Source organism: Denticeps clupeoides, unplaced genomic scaffold, assembly GCF_900700375.1.
Source record: "Denticeps clupeoides unplaced genomic scaffold, fDenClu1.1, whole genome shotgun sequence".
Taxonomy (NCBI): Eukaryota; Metazoa; Chordata; class Actinopteri; order Clupeiformes; family Denticipitidae; genus Denticeps; species Denticeps clupeoides.
Window position 1 is genome coordinate 812,292 of NW_021630015.1, and position 15,347 is coordinate 827,638.

The 15,347-nt window shown below is 53.7% G+C and overlaps 2 pseudogenes; both read left to right on the forward strand.

Moving 5' to 3' along the window:
- The first annotated feature begins 1,496 nt into the window (after positions 1-1,496).
- Positions 1,497-9,337, forward strand: LOC114780427 (vacuolar protein sorting-associated protein 37D-like; annotated as a pseudogene).
- A 1,790-nt stretch (positions 9,338-11,127) lies between these two features.
- LOC114780454 (PRKR-interacting protein 1 homolog) lies at positions 11,128-12,836 on the forward strand (annotated as a pseudogene).
- Positions 12,837-15,347: the final 2,511 nt, after the last annotated feature.

Consider the following 15,347-nt stretch of genomic DNA (forward strand, 5'->3'; position numbering starts at 1 on the left):
CGAACTCGGACCTCTTGCCCCAGCGCTGGGGCAGCTCCAGCACTGTGGCACCACGCTGGCCAATGATGGCCACGTGGTACTGGGCGGGGCTGAGCAGCACCTGGGAAACCTCGAACAGGGGCGGGTTGATGCACAGGAGAGTCTGTGTGAGAAGGGGAGGAGATCACTTTATACTGATCTATTATTATAGCCCGGTGATATGATGTGTTGATAACACATAAACTACACATCCCATAATGCAGAATAAAATGGTGCTGGTAGTAGCCTAGCGGGTAACACACTCGCCTATGAACCAGAAGAACCAGGTTCCAACCCGACTTACTACCATCGTGTCCCTGAGCCGGACACTTAATCCTGATAAAGTCTGATAAATGCTGTAAATGTAAATCCTGAGTGTCTCCAGGGGGGGACAGTCCCTGTAACTGCTGATTGTAAGTCGCTCTGGATAAGGGCGTCTGGTAAATGCTATAAATGTAAATGAAAATGCTCCGCGGTTCCCTGGTCATCTAACAGAAGATCTCGGGAGCTTCTGGACGGGTGCAGGTGCCCGGTGAAGGGTACTGGCCTGGTACTGGGCGCTGCTCGGGGTCTCCTCGCAATCGAGCTGCCGCAGGTTGGCGGTGTGGAAGACGCTGTCCGCCTCGTCCCACACGAACAGGTCGGCGCCCAGGCAGAAGCTCAGGTCCTTTACCGCGCTGCTGTGCCGGGCGCGGCCGTCCGACAGGACGCCGTCGCGCATTTTGGTGAAAATATCGTGATTCGGCAGCTCGCAGCGCCAGCGATCTCCGGCGAAAGCCGCCATTTTTCGCGGCGCAAAATAATGACGTCACGTTCCCCCGTGGGATCATGGACTTTGTAGTTTTGACGTGAGAGACGGGGTTCCTTTTTAACTTAGTAACAAAGGTTAAACAAACTATAATTTTACGGAATATTTATGAAGTTACATGGAAAAACTTAAATTCAGTTTTAAATCATGTTAGATCAGCTTTCCTGTCATTGTACACTGAACGCACACATTTTATTGTTTTTATAAAAAGAAGAAAACTGGAATATATATACACATACAATTCAAAATGTAATACAAAATTAAACATGTACAAATAATCACTCTGCATGAAACCTTATTGCACATGGAATAGAAATTGAATACAGTTGGTGGTGGGAATTTAATGGGGTACAACAGGGTACAAACTGCTGTTTAGTCCGTTTGTCCTCGTGACAATGTTCCTGTTTTCATTCGTTTTCGTTAATAATTGAACTTATTGTTTAACTTTTTTACTATATGCTAGACCGTAGGGACCGTTAACGGAGGCACGACGCGTCCGGGCTGGAGCACTGGGTCCGGAGAGAGAGAGAGAGAAAGCGAGAGAGAGAGAGAAAAAAGAGAGAGAAAGAGAGACAGAGAGAGAGAGAGAGAGAAAGAGAGGGGGGAAGAGAGAGAGGGAGAGAGAGAGAGAGAGAGAGAGAGAGAGAGAGAGAGGGGGCAAGAGAACGAACGAAAGACTCCCTCTCTGCGCGCTCCTCTCTAGTCCCGCCCACGGCGCGTTACCGTGTGCGCGTGCGCGGGCGGGCGCGCGCTACACCGACATGCCGTCCGGAGTTTGATCCGCGCCGCGCCGCGCCGGGGTCACCATGTCCCAGAAACGGGACTCGAACCCGCAGCCGGACGGGTACCGCGCCCTGAACACGACCGAGCTGCGCGAACTGCTGCAGGACGAGCGGAAAATGGAGCAGATCGTCCTGCTGAGTGACAAGGTACTTCAACACGCACGCCACAGCACACACACACACTACACACACCACACACACCATACACACACACACACACACGCATCCACATACACACACACCCCAAACATACACACCACACACACCACACATACACACACGCATCCACATACACACACACACCCCAAACATACACACCACACACATCCACATACATACATACACACACACACACCACACACACACACACATACACACCACACATACACCACATCCACACACACACACACCACACCACACACGCACGCAGCGCCGGGATGGAGCGGGTTTCAGATACACGGTAACTTAGACCGCGGATCCTGAGCATCTGTCCATCATCATCCTCATCATCATCTTCTTCTTGCTCAGCGATGATGATGATGATGATGCAGCATGTCGCGGTGCAGTAAACAGCGTATCTTCCTCCTCCTCCTCTCCCAGCAGGGTACAGTGAGGAGAACAGCACACCTTCAGGGAAGATGGTGTGAGATGTTCCGTGTTGCGCATGGCGCCTTCATCCTACTGTAAAACGAGTTTGGTTCTAAAGGTCCGCGGCGTCCTCGGCACGTGGAAGTGGATCATCGCTGGGTTCCTGTTTAGGGAGAGGACGTCCGCTCTGTTAGACCGGGACAGGAAAGGACATGGTTCTAAGCACAGATGAAGGGCCGCCCGATTAGAGAGGGGTGAGGTTCTCTTCAGCTTTGGAAACCGAATGACGTTCGGGCCCCGTGATGACAGCGACCGCTGCGAGAACAGAGGGGCCGTTCTAGGGCCCTCACAAAGGCCGGTTCTCACACAGCGCCTGCTTTGTGTTCTCATTTAAAATTGATTCGGGGGACGGAGGCGGGAAGCGAATGATCCTGAACGTTCCTCAGGCCAGGGCGCGAGACCAGCGGGGTTTCTCTGGAGGAGAGATGTTCTTACTGTGGAACATCTGCATGGCTTTAAGGGGGATTTGGAACCACAGGGAGCGGAAAAGAGACGTTCTGGTTCTGGTCACAGGAGGAACACGGTTCTGATAATGGGGTTGGGCAGGTGATCGATATCATGGATCACTTTTCCATATATGATTTACTGGAACCTGAGGAACTCGGTACCACTTGTTCTTGATACAGGAAGGCGTGGCTCCTCGGCTGAGACGTTGACTCAGCGCGGTGGAACCTGAAATAACATGAAAGACGCATCCGTCGTTAATCCTCTTACACGCCTTAGCGCGCCCCAGCATTAGAAACCGTGAAATGGCAGCTGCGGAACCCGACAGGAGTGGCCTGCTCGGAACCCGGGGTTCCAGCGACGGGTTCCTGTCCGCCAGCGGCCACCTGTCCTTGTCCGTTCCGGACTGGTTTTTGGGTGGTCGGGTCGACCCGGGTCGACCTCCCCGCTCGCGGGGGGGGGCGGGGTACGGGGCGCTGGGCGGGGTCTGACCGGACGCCTGTGTTCAGTTTCAGGAGCTCCAGGTGGACCGGGACGTTCTGCTGGCCGCCAATCGCAGCGTGGCGGAGGAGAGCCTCTCGTGCAGGCCCCGCCTCCAGAACGGGAAGCTCCAGCTGGCGGCGCGGGTACGAGGAGCTGGCGAAGCTGAGCGCCGCCTGCGGGGAGAAGCAGCGCCGCCTGGGTGAGTTACAGTGTGTGTGTGGTGTGTGTATGGTGGGTGGTGTGTGTGTTTTTTCCACGGCGTGGCGGCGCAGGCCTCACTCGCTCCGCCACTTCCTCCTCGTTTCCTGGCGCGGATGTGACGGAGAACGTCGCTCCTTGACCGGTTCTGCTCAGGCCTGTCCCACCCCCTCCCACGGGAGCGCGGAGGCCACAAGGTGTCCCCTGCCCCGCCCCGCCCCGCCCGTTTTCAACACCGTCCAGGAATAACCGCGCAGACGGGGGGACGCAGCAGATGCGGCTTCGGGTCGGACCGAACGGGTCGCCGGCCAATATGAAGAACCAGGATCCGCTCCCGGACTGTTTGTTTGTACAAATTCCTTAAGGGGGAGGAGCCAAGGAGCCGGCCGCCCTGCCCCCCTGCCCTCGGGGCTCCCCTCCCCTCCCATCTCAGCAGCATTCCTGCGTTTCCACCCCCACCCCCCTCGGCACGTATGAATTATTTGTCACTTCCCTCCCACTCACCCATCAGCCCCGCCCACCATTGTACAGTGTGTGTTTGTGTGTGCGTGCATGTTTGTGTGTGTGTGTGTGTGTGTGGACGTAGACCCTTTGAAAGGGTCTTTGTGTGCAGACCCCGCCCCTCCATGTGAGTGTAATGTAAATTGTTGGTGGGTGGGGGCGGGGTCTCCGCGGCAGCTGTGTGGTGACGGAGGGCGGCTGGAATGTCCCCGTCTCCAGCTGCAGGATGGGTGGGGGATCCTTCCTCGTCCCAACATCTGACTCTCATTTCCCCGTCCGGTCCACGGAACATCCGGCGCGGAACTGGAGCAGCGCGCCGGCGGAGGAAGTGGGCCGAGGGCGGGCCGATGTCATGTGACCCAGACCGAAGGAGGCTCTAATAAAATACGCCTCTCTAATTCTAGAACGTTCTGGACATGGAAGGAATGCCGAAAGTAATCTTGTCTCGTTCTGATTCGGAGGAATCTGTGGTTTTAGCCTCTAAATATACGCTACGAAGTTCTACGTTCCCCCCCCCCCCCCCCCCCCCCCAAACTAGTTTCCAACTGCGGTTCTTCAGTTGAAGAACTTGGACCCGGATCTTGTCACCACATTGAATGGTTCTTGTGTCCCGATGTTGATAAAAAAGGAGTGGGGCTCTGACCTCCGACCTCCTCCGTTCCGCACCTCAGAGGATCTTGTGTGGTGGGAATGCGGAGCGTAACCATGGCGTTGTCACGGTACCCGGTTTGGTTGGGCAGCCGCATATTTGATGCCGAATGTCTCCGGCGGGTCGGCAGGGGGCCGGTAGAAGTCGCGCGGCGGGAGGGCGGAACCCGAGTCCGGCCTCTGCAGTCTGTCCAGTTAGACACGCCGGTGTGTGCGGTGCCGCTTTAGACGTGAACGTTTCGTATCGTATTTTGCTAAATTAAGTTATTTTTCCTTTTTAACACCCAATCCAGTCTGGCAACGCACCGCCAGAACTGTTCGGCGCTGCTGCATGTGAGGGCGCTGCAGGCCGCTGGGAATTATGGGTAGACGTGGAATTGCTGGCTGGGATCGGTGACAGCCTGTCTGACTGCGGTGAGAACCGCATCCGCGGAACACGTTCCGGCGCAGTTCTGCTCGCGGGACCATCAGTACGGTGACACAGGACACGGCGCCGGCCCAGATCCTGCTGATCTCAGATCAGGCTTCACAAGACGCGGCGGTGGCTGGGGGAGGGCGTCGGCTGGCGTTTCTCTACAGAGACCACGATAGAACCTCCTGTTACAACAGGAAGACTGTGGTGTGTGTGTCTGGTGTGTTGTGTGTGTGTGTCTGGTTGTGTGTGTGTGTGTGTGGTTGTGTGTGTGTGTGTGTGTCTGGTTGTGTTTGTGTGCTTGTGTGTCTGGTTGTGTATGTGTGTGGTTGTGTTTGTGTGTCTGTGTTTGTCTGGTTGTGTGTGTGAGTGTGTGTATGTGTGTGGTTGTTTGTGTGTGGGTGTGTGTGTGGGTGTCTGGTTGTGCGTGTGTGTGTGCTTGTTTGTCTGGTTGTGTATGTGTGTGTGTGTTGTGTGTCTGTGTGGTTGTTGTGTTGTGTGTGTGGTGTGTGGTGAGTGTGTGGTGTGTTGTGTGTGGTGTGTGTGTGTGTGGTATGGTTGTATGTTGTGTGTGTGTGGTGTGTGTTGTATGTGTGTGTGTGTGTGGTCTGTTTCTGTGTGTGTGGGTTTTGTGTGTGTGTGTCTGGTTTTGTGTGTGTGTGGGTTCTGGTGTTGTGTGTGTCTGGTTTGTGTGTTGTGTGGTGGTTCTGTGTGTGGTGTCTGGTTCTGTGTGTGTCTGGTTCTGTGTGTGGTGTGTGTCTGGTTGTATGTGTGTGGTGTGTGTGTGTCTGGTTGTATGTGTGTGTGTCTGGTTGTATGTGTGTGTGTGTCTGTTTGTATGTGTGTGTGTCTGGTTGTATGTGTGTGTGTGTGTGTGTCTGGTTTGTGTGTGTGGTGTGTCTGGTTTTGTGTGTGTGTCTGGTTGTATGTGTGTGTGTGTGTGTGTGGTTGTATGTGTGTGGGTGGTTGTATGTGTGTGTGTGGTTTGTATGTGTGTGTGTCTGGTTGTATGTGTGTGTGTGTGTGTCTGGTTTTGTGTGTGTGTGTGTCTGGTTTTGTGTGTGTGTCTGGTTGTATGTGTGTGTGTGTGTCTGGTTTTGTGTGTGTGTGTGTGTCTGGTTCTGTGTGTGTGCGTGTGTTCTGCATCTATGATCTATGATACAATTTTTAAACATCTACAGGAAACACACTTTCAGACTGGGTTTGGTGACGGCTGGAGGTGACCGATGAGTCCGTACAAACCGCCGAGGGATCCGGTTTGGTTCTGGTCGGATTCTCGGTTCTGCACCAACTCGAGTAAACGAGTCCAGTTCTTTAATTTCACATAATTTCTATCTTCAGGATTTACAGAAACAATCTGATAGAAAGTAGAAGTTCTAACGATTACCGCCACCAGAAGGTGTTGGTGAACGTGACCCATGTGCTGCGTCTTCTGTGGTTCCAGGAAGGACGTTCTGACTGATCACTGACGCATCCCGGTTCTAGAAGTGACTGTGTCTTAATACCAAGGTTCTTCTCGCGCCTCATGCTGCCCACGTGACCATCACCACGCCGACTTCCACATCCTGAAGGGGTTTAGTCAGGAGGGGGTTCCACACGTGTTTCGCGTGCCGCCTGTGGAACCCCGGCGCTCAGGGGGCGTGGTCCTGAGTCCTACCTGCTCCCTGAGATGAATGTTCTGCTAATTAATGAGGTCCAGTGATGAGTGCACAGTGCACTGGTGCATGCTGGGACATGCTGTGTTTTTGGGGCACCACGTGGTCACTGGGACCTCCGGGCCTGGTTCCGTTCCCTCAATCACTTCTTTATGTCGCTCCACTGTATCCCCGGCGGTGTTTGCGTCACGGTGACCCATCACCATAGTTACTGCACATCACCAAGAGCAACCACCCCCCGCCCGCCCCGTCTCCGCGGCGACCTAATATGAAGTGACTGCTTCCTGCCCGGCCCCCGGCCAGCCAGTGACACTGTAAACAGTCCTCTCCAGGGGGCGGGGCCGACACCCACAGATTCCAGAATCTTCTAAAGACCGAGAGAGCAGCCTTGACCCCCGGTTCCCCGCTCGTGGAACGTAGAACGTCGGACACCGCGCCGGATTAAATTCTGGATGTTAAATACGCATTCTGGCCCTCGCATGTCACAATTAAAGCTCCAAAAACAGGATTATGCAAATGTAATAAGTCATGACGCGTCCCGTGTGGTTCTGTCTTCCAGAGGCCTTGGCGCAGGAGCACAGTCCCCAGACGGCACACGCTCTGCTGCAGGAGGAGGTGTCCCGCGCCGAGGAGCGCTCCGAGGGTACCGGGGAACAGGAACATACTGACACGAATCACGAAACTTTATTACTTTCCCCCGAGTGTCTTGGTACGATGCAGGATTTGGGGGATTTACTGGCCATGATGTTATATTAAAACCTAAAAAAATGTTAAAATATATAAAATGTTAACCGTCTGTGTACAAATGAGGGCTGAGAGTTTACAGGGACACCTCGTCCTGTCGCGTTTATTGACCCCTAAGACGCTGGGACGCGACCGGGAGTCAGAACTGCTTCTGGTTGGTCGAGTTGTTTCTGTAAGTCAGACATTAAGCCAACTAGCAAATAGTGAAAGTGAAGTTATTGTGAGACACTGCAGCGCAGCACACGGTGTGACACGGTGAAACGTGTCCTCTGCATTTAACATGACAGGCGCCCGGGGAGCAGTGTGTGGGGACGGTGCCTTCATCAAGGGACCTCAGTGGAACCTTGGTAGATCGGGACCGCTTCCTTACCAGCTAGGCCACCACTGACCCCAAATAGTGCGATTTGGCATAGAACTGCAGTAGATAGATAGAATGTAGTCTATCTAGACGATACTGTGGCATCCCACGATCTTCCACTGCTACCTTCATACCTGGAGGTCGTACTCCTGTCCACGTTCGTGACCCGTGTGGCGCGTGATCGCTGATCAGATGAGCGAGGCGCGTTCTCCTGGTGCGCTGTGGTGTCCTCACTGTTTTTTGGACAGATTTGTCCCCCATCTTCCTGAATTCAGAACGTTCCCATTCTCTACTTAAATGACCAAGAAACCAGGGTCCTGTTTTGGAGGGATGTACTGAGACGGGTGGGGACGCCAGACGCTCGTCAATTATTCAGTGGCTCCTCCCACCTGCTCCTCCCGACTGGGATAAATTATAAATACTCGGATGTGTTTTTATTTACTAGACCGAGCCAATAGGACACGATCTCACAAGGGCTTACTGGTCCCGAGATAACTCCACCATTCCAGGGACAGTCCCCCCCGGAGACACTCCGGTGTCCTGCTCCGGGTGGGGTTTGAACCTGGGTCTCCGTGGTTTTCTGGTTTATAATCCAGTGTTACCCACCAGGCTACTAAATTACATTTTTATTCATAAATCTCTCAAATGTCAATATGTAGTAATATATTGTGCTAATCATTAAGATTTCATGACATTTCTAATTATATCAGATTATGTTTTTATCTGTTATTGATGATGAGTTGGTAATTTAATTAGATTCTAATTGATTTAAACACTTGAACTTGCCAGCTGTATGATGGATGTGACTGACAGCTGTCAATTCTCCATCGTTGCTCCGGCAGGAGATCCTGGACGAGTTCATGGAGGGCCGCCTCGACCTCAGCAGGTTCCTGGAGTCGTTCCAGAGCTCTCGGAAGGTCTACCACATCCGGCGCGCCCAGGCGGAGAAGATCCAGGAGGTCAGCAGAGCCGAGCAGAAACCGGCGCAGGCAGAGGAGAGGAAGGCGGATCCCTGGGGGGTGTGGCCAAATGGCGTCGCGGCCCAGGGGCCACCTCGTGTCTTCCAGCTCCGCTACGGCCTGACCCCCGGCCATCCTCGTGCCGTCGTCCCACGCCATCGGCCTACCTCCGCTGAACTCGAGCTCGGGCCACGCCCAGCCGCCGGGCCCCGCCGGGCCACGCCCCTGCCGGCCCGTGGGCCTGCGCGTGATTGGACAGCTGCCCGGCTGGCCGGCCCGGCCGTCCGGCTCCAGCAGCTCTACCGGCCCGGCCCACATCAGCCCGAGCCGCCGTACCGGTAACCCGGCGGAACCATTTCCACCCGCGTTCACGGTGAAGAAGGGAGGCGATGGAGGACGATGATGATGATGACGTTTCGTCGTGAACGGTGGTGACTGGCCATGATGTATCAGCAGCCTGTGGGCGGAGCTGGCGGTGCTGCGGCGCCCTGCGGACCTTTTCAGGCACCAGATGATGCCGGTTCTGTCCGTCGCTGCTGCAGAACCTTCTCTTGCTGTTGTGTTCGGATGGGTTCTGGATGTAGAAATAAAGGAAGGTGGGGCGGGGCGGGGCAGGGCGGGGCGTGTTTCTGTACCAGCTCTAATGAAATAAACAATCCATCATTTCCTGTTAACTTCATGACGGCGATGTTATTTATTCCTTTCTTCGTGGCAGAATAAAGCTGTAAAACCGAGTGGTTCTGGGTGGTTATGAATATTCATCTACACCGGCGCCGTCATTCAGGTTCCGCACCCCGACTTTTCTAGGTTACTTTCAAGGACTTGACCGCCATTCCCACACTTCCGCACGCCTCGGATTTTACACCCAGAAATATCTCCTGCAGCCCCAGATGAGGGGGCCGCCCGTGGCCTGGCAAGGTGACCTGAAACCCGACGCCACCACTTGGGCCCCGGGGGGCCTTCGCCGGCCAGCAGCGCGGATCGGAGGTGACGGGACCAGGGCCGCGATAAAAGGCGGATCCTGGGAGGTTCTTAGTTCTGGGTCTCTCCTCCGCAGGGGTGAAAGGGGGTCTGGGGTTCAGGAGAACTTATTCAGGACTCGTCGTGGCTGTGGCTAAAATGCCATTTTCCGTGTAAAATCCCGCAGTCGGGATGAAATGTTATCAAGTCAACTTTATTGTCAATTCTGCCACATGTACAGGACATGCAGAGAATTGAAATTAACGTTACTCTCTGACCCATAGGAATAACATTAAAATACAAAAACAGTAACAGTAACGAATACAGAGTATAAATAACAATTTAAAAAGAAAGGCACAATATACAATTTTAAAACACCATATACAAATAAGGGCACATGGTGGAGAGTGCAAAACCAGGAGAGTGCAAAACCAATAGTGCAACAGAGTTTAAGTTTAAAGTGACGAAGTGAAAGGGAGGTAGATGGCAGACCAGAGCTCGCACAGTTTGATGGTTTTCGTTACATCTGGAGATAAAATGACTTTTTAATCCGAGATCTACGTCCTCCCAGAGCCTCGGCTGTAGCTGGCGAGGGCCGGAGCAGAATTCCTGGACGCTGCTCGAGTCTCGCAGGAAGCCGTCGGCTGGCCCGGCGCTGCTGGGTCTGTGCAGTAAGACGGTCTGAGTCTTCTGGCGTCATCGTGTTCCTTTCGCTCGAGAGATCAGATGGAAGCTGGCGGCCTGAAGCTCGATGTGAAACGCGAGATCTCGTCCCGAGCGAGCCGGCGGTCCAGAGGTGTCTCCTGCAGAAGAAAGCTGCAGTTTTTTCTGGACCCTAATCCTCTGATGTTCACCCACGGCCTGCCAGGGGGGGCTTTGGCTCGATGTGGATATAAATCTGACGACTGTGTGTGTGTGTGTGTGGTGTGTGTGTGTGTAGAATCGATCCATCTTGTAATAAACACTCTCTGCTCCCCCATTAAGTCTCGGCCACAGCAGACCCCACTGGGTCATGCAGCACTGCTGCGGGTTCGAAGACGGAAACATGTCAGGACATGTTTGCAGGATGCATCTGGGCTCAACCCGGACCTTCTGGAAACGGGTGGGTAGTAGCCTAGCAGGTAACACACTCGCCTATGAACCAGGAGACCCGGGTTCAAACCCCACTCACTACCATCGTGTCCCTGGATAAGAACGTCTGATAAATGCTGGAAATGTAAATGAGTGTAAATGTACCACTGCACACCAGTTAGAAGGTGTCGTGGTAAATTAAAGGCGCCTGAGCGCAGAGCAGATTGTTCAGACAGGAACTGCCGGGGTCCTGTTCCACATCCACGCAGCGCAGGGCAAAACACACACGGATGCGCACAGAGCAGGAAGAGGGCCTGCGGGCCTTCTCCACATCATCATCATCATCATCATCCCACACCACCACCGTCCACGTTTCAATGCGCAGTGCAGACCCCCGCCGGGAGGTGGCGCTGTGACCGCCAAACTGCAAAACGGCGCCGCGGCGACGGGGCCGAACAAGGAGCCGAGTTCATGGCGTCTGCCAAGCCGGACGGGAAAGCGGGGAAAGCCGCTAAAGAGCCGCAGCCGCTGGTCCTGGCCAAGACGGCGGCGGAGGAGCAGCGGCTGAAGCTGGAGAAGTTGATGCGCAACCCGGTGAGCGTTTACACGGCGTTTACTACGCGGTTACTCCGCGTCTCCCCCTGTTTACTCTTTTTTTTTTTTAAGTGAAGTGATTGGTCACATGTGATACACAGCAGCACAGCACACAATGCACACAGTGAAATTTGTCCTCTGCATTTAACCCATCACCCTGAGTGAGAGCGGGCACCATGACAGGTGCCCGGGGAGCAGTGTTGTGGGGACGGTGCTTTGCTCAGTGGCACCTCAGTGGCACCTTGGCGGATCGGGATTCGAACCGGCAACCTTCTGATTACGGGGCCACTTCCTTAACCGCTAGGGCCACCACTGCCCCACTCCGCGTCTCCCCCCCCTGTTTACTCCGCGTTAACTCTGCCTGTTCTCGCCTATTTACGTTGTTTACTCCAGGTTCGCGCCCCTGTCTACTTTTACTCGTCTGTTTACTCCACGTTTACTTCCCCCAAACGTTCACCTTTACGTACTGCACCGTGAGGGCGTTGTGGTGAACCAGCGTGGTGTGATTCGCTCTGTACTGAGTATATGGTAATATTGACAGTGAAGATGTTGGACCTTCTCAGGACAAAGCCGCCCCGATCCCCGAGAAGCCTAAAGAGTGGACGCCCCGCGCCGCCCCGGAGTCGTGCGGGACGTGATGGGTGAGCCCGGTTCTCCGTTCCTCGTGTTGCTTGTGGAAGTCGCTGCCGGTTTTGATCGTGTTTCCTGCTCCAGGATCCAGCGCCGGAGCTGGCAGCGGAGAATTCCACGTTTACCGGCATCTGCGGCGCGCCGGGAATATCAGCGCCAGGACTTCCTGGACAGGCTGACTGACAAGGTACGGTTCTGTGCGAGGGTTCTCCTGTCTGCTGCAGAACGTGCAGGTTCACAAGAACCCGGTAAATCCCAGACGGTTCTGTTATTCTGAGATGTCAGTAGAGACATGGACACGGTGGGAGGAACCTGGGACCTACTGTCTCCGCACGGGACACATGGCCTCCCTCTAAAACACCTTCTCCTCTGAAACATCACCATTTCAGCAAAAGCTGGATGAAGATTATCAGAAGAAGCTGCAGGAGAACCAGCAGGCTGCAGAGGAGGCGAACGGCCAAGCGTCGGAGGAAGAGGTGAGGAGACCCGCCGCGGCCGCCAGGGGGCGCCGTGTGACCCGGCTTCAGCTGCTCGGGGCGGGATGGTTGGCTGAGTGAAGAAGTGAGATGTTCCGTTTGTAAAAGAAAGACTCGTTGTTTTTAGGGAGAAGCTGAAACAGAAGAAGATGGACGTCTAAAAAAGCAAAGCAGGAGAGTCAGGAAACAGAAGGTAATCTGCAGAAACCCATAATTATATCCCTTTATTTATTATAAGTCTACATTTTATTCACATTTTCTACGTGTGTAATTGTTTTATGAATGAATGTTTTTGGGGGGGACGTTTGAATTTCGTCTGCAAAGCTGATGGGGTTTCCTGTAATCGGACGCAGGGAAGGACTCCGCCTCCTCCCAGTGACGGGGGCCGAGGAGAAGGAGGCTGAAGATGATGCTGAGGTTCCCAGCTTCGTCATGGGGAGCCGGTGATGCTCCACCCGAGTTGTCCGTCCGTCTCTGTGTGTGTGTTTTTTTTTTTTTTTTTTGTTTTTTTTTAATAAAATCGTTACTGATCAACCAACCGTTTGTGTGTTTGATGTAAGTGGGCGTGTCCATATTATAATTTTTTTATATCGGTCACCAGCTGTAAACTCCTCCCTCTCCTGTGAGGGCGATCAGCCAGCGGAACTTGGTTCTAGGTGATTTGAACAGAATGTAGCTGAACCGGGACGCTGAGCTGCGTTCTCCATGGTGACCTCGTCAGCGTTCCAGATTTGCATTTCCAGCATTTACCAGACGCCCTTATCCAGAGTTACAGTCAGTAGTTACAGGGACAGTCCCCCCCCTGGAGACACTCAGGGTTAAGTGTCCTGCTCAGGGACATGATGGTAGTAAGTGGGGTTTGAACCTGGGTCTTCTGGTTCACAGGCGAGTGTTCATCACCTTCCAGACCTTCTGAACCCATGAAGGTCTTGTTATGTCTGAGTGAGGTGGCTTTGGCTGCGTGACGTACTGCGACAGGTCGTGTGGGTAACAGGTTCTGTAGCACTGGCGTCATCAGCAGGCACCTCCGGCCGTTCCCACCAGCAGAACCCGAGTCCACGCCCCGACTGAGACTGGAGAGAAGACAACCTCGCTGCAGACATGGATCCGGCGTCTCTGGCTCTCGTCTTGTGTCTGCTCGTCCCCGCAGGAGAAGGACAAAGTGAGTTCGTGTTGTCGGTTCTAACCTGCTGATGCGGCGGAACCTGCTGTCTGTTCTCCCTGCTTCCACGTGCGAGCAGCAGCAGAACTTTTATTATTAATGCCGCTGATTATAATACTATAATGTTCTATGAAGTAATTAAGGAGCTGAATTAGAACCGATGTCTGGACCGTGTTCGTTTTTGAACGTTAGAGCAGGTTCCAGGTGGAGCGACAGGCCTGGACCTGTTCCCACAATCCAGAGGAACGGGTGGCGCTGTGGGCGTGGCTCAGTTTCCTCCAGGTTTATAAAATCAGGATTAACCAACATCGACATAAATTTGACTCTTTTTGTGGAACAAGATGCCGCCACCCCATGAAATAAGTGGCTGGTAGTAGACCAGAAGACCCGGGTTCAAACCCCACTCACTACCATCGTGTCCCTGAGCAAGACACTTAACCCTGAGTGTCTCCGGGGGGGGACTGTCCCTGTAACTACTGACTGTAAGTCGCTCTGGATAAGGGCGTCTGATAAATACTGTAAATGTAAATGAACACAGTGAAGTCCGCCTGAGCTTAAATCCCATAATTCCTTTCTGTTTGCCAGATGTGACCGTGGACTACACGCCTGGGCTGGCGGCGTACGACCTTGCTGGGAGGGTCACGTCCGACACGGCCGTCCTGCAGACGCCGCAGTGCGTGTTTCGACAACACAAGCTGCCCGCTGTGTGACGTCTGGCTGGTGTCGGCGCTGAACGCATGTGAGGAAGATGCAGAAAAACACCACGAGCTTTAATAGGGTCTGGTGCACAGCGATGGGGAAAAATCCCTAAAAAATAATAACATAATAAAGGGAACACAAATATAAGACATCCTAGATCTGAATGAATAAACATACGTTGTTCTTTACACAGTTGAATGTGCAGACAATAAAATCACACAAAAATTCTTGATGGGATGAAATTGATCAACCCACGGAGGTCTAGATTTGGAGTCAGTGAAGTGATTGTCACTTGTGATACACAGCAAGCACAGCACACGGTGCACACAGTGAAATGTGTCCTCTGTATTTAACCATCACCCTGAGCGGGCGGCCATGACAGGCGCCCGGGGAGCAGTGTGTGGGGACGGTGCTTTGCTCAGTGCGCCTCAATGTCACCTTGGTGGATCGGGATTCGAACCGGCAACCTTCTGATACCGCTGCCCCAGTAATGGACAGTGGACAGTTTGATTGTTGAAGTGCTCCCTTTATTTTATTTAGAAGCAGTGTAGATGAATTTAATTCAAACTGAAGTAGAGTTAGTACAGAACATAGACAGGGAGGGTGTGCATGAAGGTTCTCTCTTTTGGCAGCCATCAGCACGTTCGACACGGACCAGACCAACTCGTCCATCCTGACCCTGTCTCCGTACCCGTCTGCGTTCGCGAGCAGCTCCTCCAGGAACTACTTTCTGACCCGTGTGGCCGGTCGGGCAGACCTCTGCTCCCAGCCGCCCCGCCCTAAACTTCTTCCAAGTCGGGTCGGAGGGCAGCTGCTCCACCACGAACTGTAACGGGTTCCTGCCTGTGGGTTCCACCGTCAGGTCGGCATCTGACCTCTCCTGTTCACACCGACGTTATTCTCTGCGGAACGACTTCATAATGCTGCGTTGCTCCTCGTTTCAGGTTTAAAATATCTTCTTGTCGACTCGATGGACAGTTCACACCGATTCGAGCGGAATCTCGCTGGTCGGGACGATGTTTCTCTCTACAGCCGTGAGTTTGGGGTCTCTGGTCCGGTTTTGTTGATCACGCCAAAACTCTGACGCTTCCTCCGGT